Here is a 12,644-nt window from a genome sequence, read left to right on the forward strand (position 1 = left end):
TTGACCTCTGGACAACTCCCTGAGGCTGTTTGCACACCTGGCCATTTATTGTGAAGGATGACGCGCTGAGCAGTGTCCTGTTGTAGGCAGACTGGGGCCTGCATATCAGTCCTTGGTGAAGTCACTTTTCACTTGTTAGAGCCAATGTTTGCGTGAAGACTTAGTCTCAGGTTTCACAGAATGAATATAGTTTTATACCCTGAGAAAAAGACACGAGGCTGTGTAAGGTATTGGAAGAAGGTTTTCTCTGTGCACAGCACAGTTCTGACAGCTGGAAACCAGAAAGAAACACGGAAAGAATCTGAACAGCATGACACTGGTTAGTAGTCATTCGTCTTCAGCAAAGAGGGGCCACAGGGTTGAGAAACATCCAGGGTCACTGATATGGTGCTGGGCATTTTTATTTTAGGCTGTCCAACATCAGAATGGCCTTCTCACGTCAGGGGAATCAGCTCTTCTGGTGGGAGGCCAACCCCTGCTTCCTTCTACAAAAACCCAAAGGGCCAGAAGGAGCTCTTCCTGAGCCCTGGAAGGGGGCACTGGGCTGGGCAGGGCCCCCAGAAGGCCTGGGCATAAATAGCGGAGGCCTGGATACAACCTGGGAAGTCCCTGGGCTGAGGCTACAGCCCCCAGTGCCTCTGGGGTTCTGATCATTTCCTCCAGGTGATCCTCCAGCCACTGGGTCTCCCTTTAAAAATGCTTCTCCTGTCAGTCACCCCGTCATTCATTCACTGTCACCCAACAGAAACGCACTGAACATCTACTGCAGGCACGAGCCAGTTGCGAGTCCCCCACCAGCAGACAGGACTGTGTACTGACCATGGGTGTGGGGGAAGGGGTGGCCCCAGGTGGCCAGCAAGGCAAAGTCAGTCTTCGAGTGCCTCAGAGCAGAGGAGAAGGGAACCGTGGACAGCACTAAAGGTGTTGGTGGGGCTGGGGGTTGGAAGGGCTGTTGGCTCTGTGGGTACAAGGGAGCCCCTGCCTTTGGCAAAGCTGCTCCTGGGAAAATCCAGTCTCCCCAGCCAGTCGCCCTCTCCCTCCCTGGTGAGGACGTGGGTGTTCTCTCTGGACAGGGCAGAGGTCAGTGTCTGCCCTGCATTGTAGCCCTTTGGCGTATTTGTCTGTTTATTCCTTTTTATGTCTTCACCCTCCTAGCAGGCTGAATGTGCGTCCTTTTATTGGTATGTGTCCGTGTATATAACACACAGTGCTGTTTTTTATTATGTTCATTAAATTTTTTTTAGATTTTACTTTTTTATTGTGGTAAAATATATCTAACATAAAATTTACTGTTTCAACTACTTAAAAAAATTTTTATTTGGCTGTGCCAGGTCTGAGTTGTGGCAAGCAGGATCTTTAATTGTGGCCTGTGGGATCTAACTCCCTTACCAGGGATTGAACTCACGTCCCCTACATTGGGAGCATGGAGTCTCAGCCACTGGACCACCAGGAAAGCCCCACCCTTTAACTCCTTTTACGTGTACAGTTCAGAGGTGTTAAGTACATTCACTTAAGTGGTTGCAACTGCAACCATCACCATCATCCATCCACAGAACTCTATCTTCCCCAAATGACACTCTGCACCCATTAACACTCACTCCCCATTCTCTCCCTCTCCAGCTCCCAGCAACCCCCATCTACTTTCTGAACTTAGGACTTTGACTGCTATAGGGACCTCACCTAGGGCCTCCCTGGTGGCTCAGATGGTAAAGAATCCACCTGCAGTGTAGGAGACCTGGGTTTGATCTGTGGGTCAGGAAGATCCCCTGGAGGAGTAAATGGCAATTCCAGTATTCTTGCCTGGAAAATCCCATGGACAGAGGAGCCTAAAGGGCTACAGTCCATGGAGTCGAAAAAGAGTCAGACACGACTGAGTGACTATACCACCACCAGGGACCTCACGTAAGTGGAACTGCACAGTCGTTGCTCTTTTGTGACCGGCTTATTTCACTGAGCACAATGTATTAAGTTCATGCACATCATAGCAGGTGCCAGAATTTCCCTCATTTTTAGGGCTGAGGAGTAGTGCAGCAAGTGCTTCCCAGAGGGCTCAGCAAAGAATCCACCTGCAATGCAGGAGACATAGGAGATGCAGGTTCGATCCCTGGGTTGGGGAGATCCCCCAGAGAAGGAAACGGCAACCCACTCCGGTATTCTTGCCTGGAGAATCCCATGGACAGAGGAGCCTGGAAAGCTAAAGTCCATAGGGTCGCAGATTCGGACACGACTAAGCGACTTAGCACACAGTAGCACAGTGTTTTGAAACCATGGGTTGGTTATCCACTCATCTGTTGACACACAGCACCATATTTTAAATTTACATGATTAATATGAGTCTGTTGGCCTTGTTTGTTTCTTATTTCCACTCAGCACCATGGCCATGATTCATTCCTGGTCTGTGTGCACATCCAAGCCTTGGCTTCTAACAGGGGCTGAGAGTCCCAGGCTCCCCCGCCCCCAGGCCAACCCCTCCCTTCAGCACACAGCCCTGCCAAAACCATCCATACGCGGGACCCACCTATCATTACCCTTCTTTCCACAGTTGCAGTTTCCACCCTTTGGTTCTTTTTATGACTCCTTGTTTCTGCTTTTTATTATTAATACCCTCCTTTGCCTGAGAACATTTATTATACTTATTTTAAATTCTGGATCTGCCTGAAAATGCTGTTCCCTGGGGTGACTGTGGTCCAAGGTGTAGTCTCTATGTGAGCTGCTGTACCTGTGGGCTCCTGCCTCCCCAGGGTGTTGTCATTCTGTCTGGGGACAGATAATGGGGGACAAGGTGAAGCCCAGGTTGGATCTGAGTGTTGGCGTCCCTCCCGGAGGGGCTTCAAGAGACAGACGAGCCCCAAGACCACAGAATTCCTGCCCATCTCCCTTCTTTGCTGTTGCTCCACCAGAATTTTCATTAAACTGATAGATGCCAGGGGTCCTGGCAGGAGGCCGGCTTTCTGAGTCTCAGAGTGGGAGGTGAGGAAGGGGTGTGGGAGAAAAGTTGATCTGGAGGTGCCAGCTTCCACAGCACCTCACCTGGCAGGATGGGGCCGCCCCGATCAAACCCTCCCTGATTCGAGGCTGCTGCCTGAGCTGCTGGTCTCTGTCTCGGATGAAAGGGGCAGAGATAGAAACAAAACCACCCAGCTCTCCTCTGCCCTGGAGGCCGTCCTCTCCCCCCCAGCACCCCCATCACCATCCCCAGGGTTCCCACCAGCTTTGCATCTCCCCAGGGCTTTCCAGTTGTGTGTCTCCTCCCTCTCCTAAGGGGTCTTCAAGGTTGATGCTGGTGGGGGTGAGTACAGCCCCTGCCTGTTCTCCATCTCATCCAGACCCCTCCTTCTGCTAAATGTTAAGTCGCTTCAATCATGTCCAATTCCATCCGACCCCATGGTCTATAGCCCACCAGGCTCTTCTGTCCATGCAGTTCTCCAGGCAAGAATACTGGAGTGAGTTGCCATGCCTTCCTCCAGGGGATCTTCCCAACCCAGGGATGGAAACTAAATCTCTCCCAGGAGGATTCTTTATCACTAGCACCCCCTGGGAAGCCCTTGCTTGTTTTCTCTCATCCAGATCCTCCTTCTACCCTCCCCCAAGTCCAGATGGATTCGAAGCCCTGGCGGATGCTTGCAAACATAGTTGGGTGAATTCATGGATGAGATGGTGATGGACCCCCTGGAGCCCACCTTCAGCGCTCACTGCAGGCCAACTGGTGACCGGGCCTCTGCACTCCCCCAGCCCAGGCCTCACCCTCTCCAGTGAGCACCCTGTGACCGGTGGCCTCTTTGGACCTGAATAAGGTCACTTCTGATCCCCTGAGCACATTTCACAGGCAATAGTGAAAAGGGGGCTTGGCTAGAACTTTCTTTAAAAATGAAACCAAATTGTGAAAATGTGTAAAAATTCACATAGGAGTTCATTTTGCCTTACAAATTAAAAAAAAAAAATTACCGGATACAGAACTATGATCTGCCTCTTACAATAAAAAATGCAGGAACCTATTGTTAATTAGATTTTGGGCATATTTCATAAGCTTGACAATTTTAATAGCAAACATTCCTATAGTATTTACTAAGTGCCAGGCACAGTTCTAAACTATAGATGTCTGTATGTATTTAATATATTTAACATTCCCAATCAAGAGAAAAAGCATCATTATTATCCCCATTTTACAAATGAGAAGACTGAAGTGCAGAGAGTTGAAGCAACTCGCCAGCCACACAGCTGGTGCTGGGGGGCCATGGACCCAGCCCCTCACCCTGGGTCAGTGGCATGAATGGCTCACTTCCTGTATGACGACTGTGTCCTGGTTAGGAGGAGGGTCAGCCTTGCAAAACTCCAAGGGCCTCCTGTGTCTTTGGAGCTTTTCTCTTTGGAAGTGGTTGTTGGTTGTCGGTGGTGTTCGGCAGTCCTGTCCTGGTCCCTGAGAGGGACCCACCTCACAGCCCTCACCGTGGATGGTGCTGTGTAACTCAGGAGGTCAGTTCTTCAGTGGGTCCACCCTGAGACCCATGGTACTTTCTCATGTGTGGGACCCTACAGCTCATTCCACCTGGCTGGGCAGGGGAGGCCCTTGATGCTGCAGGGGAGGCTGATGTTCTGGGCTGTTCATTCGCTGGCTAAGGAAGGCCTTGTGTCCAGCCCTCATTTGGGCCCTGGGTAGACAAAACAGACACAGTGCCTGCTCTGTTTTTATGGAGTGGACATTCTGTTACAGTCTAATGGGGAGGGGAAACATAAACAGGACAGTTAAATAAAATACCCATAATAAGGAGGAAAATGGAGCAGGAAAAGAGGACAGGAAGTGGTCCCTAGGGAAGCTGCAGTTTGGGTGAGGAGGGGTCTCTGAGATGGTGAGAGGGAGGGATGGTCCCCAGGGCCCTGAGATCAGGAAGGGCAGAGGGCAGGGGCGGGGGCAATCAGGCGGGGAGGAGGGAACAGCCTCACTCCACTGAGAGGGCTTTGGCTCTGTCTCTGTGTTGGGGGCAGGGGACAAGCAGGACAGAGACTGGTGAGAGACACGGGCCCGGGGGTCATGGCATTTAAGCAGGGGGAGGTGAGGGTGTCCAGCGGCAGAGGCAGGGCAGGAGGCCCAGGTGAGACCATAAGGAAGGCGGTGGGAGTCGCCTGTTTCTCGCGGTCCAGTGCACGCAGAGGGCGTCTGAGGACTGGGCTGCCCGGGATGTGGTGTCGGGGGTGGAGGGGTCAGTGGCAGAGGGCAGCATCCCCCTGTCCAGAACCGCGGGATGGATCGCGGGGTTGAGAGCCGGACAGCCTTGGAGAGAGAATGGCAGAGGTACTGGAGACAAGCGAGTGTAGACGGCTCGCTGACAAGTTTCTTGGAAGAGGATGGAAAGCAGTGACCGGAGGAAAGTGGGTCACGGGAGGACTTTTTGTTCGGTGTTGGCCTTTAGGACGCGAAGAAAGAGAAACTCCCACGTGCGTCCAGCTGGAGAATGTGACCTAGGAGGGAGGTAATATTGCTGGGAGTGGACCAAGGGGGCGGCGGTGAAGGGCGTGGGGCAGGGATGGGTCGCGTCCTGAACAGCCGCAGTGGGGGGATGCGGGAAGAGGGGTGGACGGAGGGCGGGGCTGTGCATCTCCCCGACTCGGAGTGGGGGTCCTGGCCCCACACCCCGGCTTTCACCACCCCCACCCCTCACTGTCCCCCTCCCCCGTCTAAGCTGACCCCCGGAGCTGCTCTGTGAGTGCACAGACCCCCCACGCTGAGCCGGGGAGGAAGGGACAGGTGGTGCCATCGCGGGGTCTCCTGCAGGGGACGGGGATGCAGTGATAGCAGGTGTCGCGGTGGCGGTGGGAGAGGTGGTGGGTCCCTGAAGGGGCGGCGGGTCCGGGTCCCTTACGGTCCAGCGGACGCCCGGACGACTGGACAGGACCGGGCTCTGGGGCGGGGCCTGGGGCCGCCTGGCTCGCAGTGCGCTCCAGTCACTGGATCCCGAAGCCCTCGCCTCCAGCCCCTCCCCGAGCTCTGGCAGGAGTTAGAGCCTCTGCCAGTTGACACCCTGCCTGCACATCTGCACCGGCCGGGGTCAGGACTGAAACCTGCAGAACTGCTGGTTCCTTCCGGAACATTCCACCATCCGGGCCTCGTTCAAGCTGACCGAACCTGTGCCCCAGAGACGTGACCCCCATAGGGTCCCTCCATCCCCACCCCAGGGGAGCCTGAGGACCAGGAGGGGCTCTGAGGGGCTGCCTTCCATGCTGCCGTCTAAATGCGGGCAGGAGTTTCCTCTCCACTGTCACATTTATGGTGTTCTTTCCGTTTACCAGCTGTTTCTCTAAGCTTGGCTTCATCTTTAGCAAATATCTTCCGATCCTATTTAAACTTTTTGACATACACATGAGGACTGTAGCTAAAAATAAGAGTCGTGAAGAGAAACATTTTTTTAAGTCAGTGCAAATATTTTTGGAATTTAATTTTCCTGAGGAAAAAAAAGAAAACATCCTGCAGACAGAGAGTCCGCTTCCTGTGTTTTCGCACCCCTGGCCTCTGGGGTCTTTATTTGTAAACCGAGCACAGAGTCAGATAGGACTGAAGCGACTTAGCAGCAGCAGCAGCAAAACAGTGATACAGGACTCCACAAACCACCTCCCTCCCAGCAATACCATAACAATCAAACCGCCCTCCCCTCCTCCCTTTCCTTCCCTCTCCTTTATCTTCTTGGATGATTGTGGACAAATAAGATGACACCCCCTAGAAGACAAAGCTCCCAAACATGGAGAATCAAATAAAACAAGATACTGCTACATCACTAGAAGCCTAATTCAGCAGAAGCTTCCAACAGTGACACAAACAGATGCAGACAGAGCGATGCAGGAGAGCGAGCGTGAAAAAGGAGCAGACGGCACGGGGCTCAGCCTCCAGCACGCTGTCACACATTGTTCACATGATAACAGAGACCTAGATCCTCTCTGCAAGGCATTCGAGACCGAGGATAGTACTCACGTGGCTGAGGGACCTTCCTCCACTCATAACCTGCTCAGCCTGCGGGTGTCTGGGTGCCCTGTGATGGTCCCTTGAGAAGTCCAGGCTGGAGTGCAGGCACCTTTTGTCTTCCCAAGGCGGGTCAGGGTGACAGAGAACATAGCAGGCTCTTCTGGAAGCCCATACAGAGGAGGAGTCAGGCTCCCCGTCCGTGAGGATGGCAGGCTTTGTGACTGAGCCCACTGATGGTATGTAGTGATGCGTGGACCTCCAGGGGTATGGTGGTGGGGGAGGAAGTGGTCAGAAAAGCAGCTCTCTCCTGGACCCCTCTACCTCTCAGGAGAAGCACTGCTTTACTAAAGGTTGTCATTAAGTTTTGGGGTAACTTGTTACACAGCTGTTTCAGTCCGTTCAGGCTGGTGTAACAAAAAGTGACATTAACTGGGAGGCTTATAAACAACATCTACTTTCCATCTCTGGAGGCTGAGAAGTCCAAGGTCAAGGTGCTGGTGGAGTTGGAGTCCGGGAGACCTTCCTGGGTGAAGACGGAGCAGAACAAGAAGAGGTGTGCAGGGCTGGGCGTCTCCAAGACAGGGCCACCGAGGTGCGCTGGAGCCCCCCAGGATTGGGCAGGCTTCCGCTGCCACTGTAGGGTCACCTGTGGTATTGGGAAGCCCCTTCCAGAAGCACTGAGGCCCCTGGGGGCGGCTGGCACCTTGTCCTAGGCATCTTGTCCCTGTCGGGCACAGGTCTGGGGATCTGGGGGGAGGCATGTGGGGCCTCAGGGACCCCTCCACCTGCCATCAGCCCCGCCAGTCCCACCCTAGTCCCCATGGGTGGGACCACCAGGCTCAGTGTGGTCTAAGGCCTGCTCTCCAGGGGGTAAGTGCCCTTTCCTGAGAAAACCAGCCTCCCCTTTGGTTGGGGTTATGGCATCCTGCTCCCTGTGAGGAGCTCCTGGCAGGTGCAGGAGGAGAAGGCCGGTCTCCAGCCAAAGGGTGGAGGCTCCATGTCCTGCCCATTGCTCTTGGTTCCCTCCTATCTGTTTACGTGGCACCTTCTGCACCTGTCTACCAGGTCGGGCCTCGCTTTGGACAAACCTGGCTGCTCGGGCCAAAGTCAGCCCCACCTCGCCGTCTTGATTTCTGATGTTTCTCATTCTCGTGGCTTTTCCGACGTGCTGGAATCCTCCAGTCTCCTATCTGGTCCATGTGTCCACTATCAGCCATCTCCCCTCTGAGACCTCAAGTTGGCAAAGACAGGGACCTGCTGGCAGGGCCACTGCCTGCCCATTAGGCTCAGAGCCTGCAGCCTGGCAGGGTTCAGGCCACCCGTGTTCAGGGGGCAGGAGAGCAAGTGGGTGACCTGGGCTCCCGGTTGTGGGGTGGGTGCTGGGGATTCTGATGATCAGCGCACAGTCACAAGAGCCCCAGAGGGCTGGGCGCCATGCAGAGACAACAGTCAGCAGCACAGAGGGGCATGAGCAGTCCCTGCTAGGTCATCTGGTCTCTAAGGAGGGTCTCCACAGGCGGGAAGGAGAAGCTCTTTGGGGGTGTAGCAGAGCACACCTGGGCCAGGTGCAGGGCAGGCTGGGGTGGGCAGCCATGTTCAGGTTCATCAGGCCTCGCTCCTTCAATCACTGTCTCCCCTGCACACTCCAGGCCCTTCTGAAACCCCTCACTCGTGTGGGGTGAGGAAGGGGGACACAGAACCTTCTCCACATCCTCCACCCCACTCCCTCCCTCTCCACGGACCCTAGGGCATCTGTGATGCTCTATGGGGCTTGGCCACGGGAGCTAGAGGACACCCCTGCTTCCTGGGACCATCTGGACGGCTTGTTTCCGGCGACCACGTGTGGGTGGAAAGGAGCCTGTGGGGAAAGGTAGCCTCCAAATAACAATACGGAAAAAATGTTAAAGAGATGGAGCTAGCGTGGGATGGCTGCAAGCCTCGTTCATTAAAGTAGAAAATAAGGAAAACTGGCATGAAAGTCAGGAAAATTACAGGGTATTTCCTGCAAGGAATAAATGGGACATCCATGGAAATTTCTTGAGGCATAGTAAGTTTACTGTTTCTCTTCTTTAAAAAAATATCTAACTGTGGTTCACCTGTCCCCACCCCCGCCCCAAGAAAAGCAGTTATTTATGGCTGTAGAACACTCCCTGTTCAGAGCAACTTCAGAGAACAAATGCGGCTCCTGGAGCCTCCCCAGCGGTGAACACTCTGGCACTGGGTCAGGTTCAGGGGTTTGGGGGTTTGCTTGAAGCCGTTAATTGCCACATAAATCCCTTGAGAAAAGCCCTGGATCTGGGGTCTCGGCCATAAAAGCCCATTGAGAACTGGTGGGAAGCTGGTCTTCCAGTTCTTGTCATCGGAAAGTCCAGTCCCCTAGCAGGAACTCCACATTACTCACTGACAGGATGGACATGTGAGGGCCACCTGGGGGGTCATTACTGAGAAAATCCCTCCTGGAAGCCGGCCTTGCGGGCCGCCCAGACCTGCCTGGGAGCTGCTGCCAGTATGACCACAAGGGAGTCCAGGGAGCCCTGATGGGGGACTGAGGAGAACATGGAGGCCTCATTCTCCCTCCTAAATGAAGCAGACTTGGCCCACCCCTGACTTTAAAAATGACTAGCTAAATGCCTGGGTCTGGCTGCTCTGTACATGCCAGGTGAGTTATTTAGAAAGCAAACACCTAAAATAAGCCTAGATACAAACTCTTCTCTACTGCTGGAGAGGCTTCCCATGAGCCCTGTGCAGGAGTGCAACCGAAAAGGAGTGGGCTTCCCCCAGTGGTTCAGATGGTAAAGAATCTGCCAGCAATGCAGCAGACCCAGGTTCAATCCCTGGGTCAGGAAGATCCCCTGGAGAAGGAAATGGCAACCCACTCCAGTATTCTTGCCTGGAGAACTCCATGGACAGAGGAGCCTGATGGGCACACACGTGCACGCGCGCGCACACACACACACACAGTCAAGATGGACGGGGTTTCTGAAACAGTGGAATCCAGGAGGGCTGCCTGGCACAGGATGCAGCCAGGGTCACAGGGATTTGCAAAAGCAAGTGACAGTTTCCTTTGCCCCTTGTGAGGATAGCCACTGAAATGAGAAGAGCAGTGGACACCGGAGTCTATGTCCATTCTAAGCATAGGCAGCTCTCTTCTCCACAGCATGGTGAACTCTGACCCTGCCTCTCCCTTTGTGACTATGTTCCAGAGACCTTCACCCACTCTCAGCGGGGCACAGCCCCTGTGGTCAGGAGTTCATCAGCCCAAATGGCTTGCGGAGGAAGAGGCTCCAGTTGGGAAACTGATACTGGAGTCTTTACGAATGAGTCAGTGCTGATGGTTTGGGGCTGTTTTCATTGATCAGGTCACTGGGGTCACAAACTCATGCACAGCTGTGTTTTCCTTTTCCACCATCAGTTCTGCTCAGTGATGTTCAATATTCACGACCCGAGTGAAGGTTTACACAGAAAACTGTCCTCTGAGTAAATACAAATGGCTAATAAATACAAGACATAAGGCTCTACCTCACTTGGGGTCAGAGAAAGGTGAAGTTTCAAACTCCACACTGGTCAGAAGGTTTGCTCTGCAGAGATAAAAAGAGAAGGTGTCTGTGGTAGAGATGGTGATACCAAGTGCTGTGTGACGGGGACGCAGGCTGTCTTGTCCACAACTGAGAGCAAAGGGCGCCACCTTTCTGAGAAGGATGGCAATGGTTTCTCAGTATTTTTCTTCACAATGTCCAACATTCAGTAAAAAATTACCAGGTTTGAAAAATGACAAGTTTGGACCAAAAGAAAAAACTGGACAATAGAATCAGTTTGTACTGGAGATTCTGATATTGTTGTTGTCAGGCTCTTAAGAACTTTGAAATACTAGAGTCATGTGTTCCAGACATTAAATGACAAGATGGATATTCGCACTAGCACCCTGGAGGCAATAAATGGACATTATAGAACTTTAAAATATGGTAACTAAAATTAAGGCACTGATTTTTAACTAAAATTAAGTTTAACCTCAGATTCCACAAAGTGAAGAAAGTAAGTAACCATGAAGAAAGTAAGTAACAGTGAAGGCACATTAGAAAAACTATATCCAGACTGAAGCAAGAAGAGAAAAATATTAAAAATACAAAAAGAATTTAAGAGAAACGTATGTAATTCAAGTCCCAGAAGGAGAAGAGAGAGGGAATGGGGGCAAGAAGTAACAATTGAAGAGACAACAGCCAAGAGCTGTAGAAAAATGATGAAAGACAGAAAGCCACAGATTGAAGAAGAGTCCTAAAGCCCAGGTGGTACAAATGAAAACCACACCTGGACATGAACCTGGTGAAACTGCTGAAGACCAAAGAGAATATCTGAAAAGCAGTCATTAAAGACTGTAAGATGAGGCTTGGATTCACCAAGTTTGGTGCCTAAGCCAGAAATGTGTCTCCCATGCAGCCACATAAGACACAGGATGCCTGAGTAAATTTGGATTTCAGATAAACAAGAAATTTTTGTGTGTTTAAGTAAATGCATGCTAAGTCGCTTCTGTCATATCCGACTCTTTGTGACCCTATGGACTATGGCCCGCCAGGCTCCTCTGTCCATGGGATTCTCAGGCAAGAATACTGGAGTGGGTTGCCATTTCCTTCTTCAGGGGATCTTCCCAACCCAAGGATCGAAGTTAGGTATGTAAACATGCATTATTTGGACCATGCATGCATGCTAAGTTGCTTCCATCATGTCTGACTCTTTGTAACCCTATGAACTGTAGCCCACTAGGCTCCTCTGTCCATGGGATTCTCCAGGCAAGAATACTAGAGTGGGTTGTCATGCCCTCCTCCAGGGGACCTTCCCGACCCAGGGATCAAACCCGTCTCTTATGTCTCCTGCATTAGCAGGTGGGTTCTTTACCACTAGCGCCACCTGAGAAGCTCTATTTGGACCATGCTTACACTAAAATTTATTCATCATTTATCTGAAATTCAATCCAAAGCAAACATAACTGGGCACAAGTTATGGTTTTCTAAGTCCATGGAGCCACACTTTATTCCAAGGAAGACTGGACAAGCTTGGTGAAATGGCGGCCCAGGCCCCTGCCTCCATGGATGGGGTATCCATGCCTGATCCAACTTGATGGATTTTCAACAGACTGTCCCCTAACCTGCACAAACACTGTGGATTAAACAGCTCAGTGTTATAAACAGTTCCCCAGAAAATTCTGGGTCTCTGTTAAGGTTTTGATATTATCTTCAAACAGACAAACAAATACATCGAAAAGGCTCATGGTTCTCATTAATCTGTGTTACTCATAAGAATCGGCCTTGACTTTTAAATCTCTGTTCTCGGCCTGTTTCCTCATCTGTCCCGTGAGTGCCTGACTCATGGACTCCGGGCTGGGTTACATGAGGTAACATCTGTAAAGTGCTTCACTCAAACTGACAATCACCACTACTCGACAAATGGTAGCCACTGTTGTGTGGTGGACTGAGTAATGCCTCCCTGCAGAGATGTCCACACCTCTATTCCTGGAACTTTCATGTTATGTCAGAAGGCAAACAGGATTTTGCAGATGTGATTAAGGTGAAGGACCTTGAGATGGGGAGATTATCCTGAATTTTTCAGGGGGACCCAATGTAATCACACAAATCTTTAGAAGCAAAGAACCTTTCCCAATGTAAATTGGTGTAGCCACTGTGAAGAACAGAATGGAGGT

This window comes from Moschus berezovskii, chromosome 21 (genome assembly GCF_049115385.1).
Source record: "Moschus berezovskii isolate FMDL1 chromosome 21, NW_MosBer_1.0, whole genome shotgun sequence".
Classification (NCBI taxonomy): Eukaryota; Metazoa; Chordata; class Mammalia; order Artiodactyla; family Moschidae; genus Moschus; species Moschus berezovskii.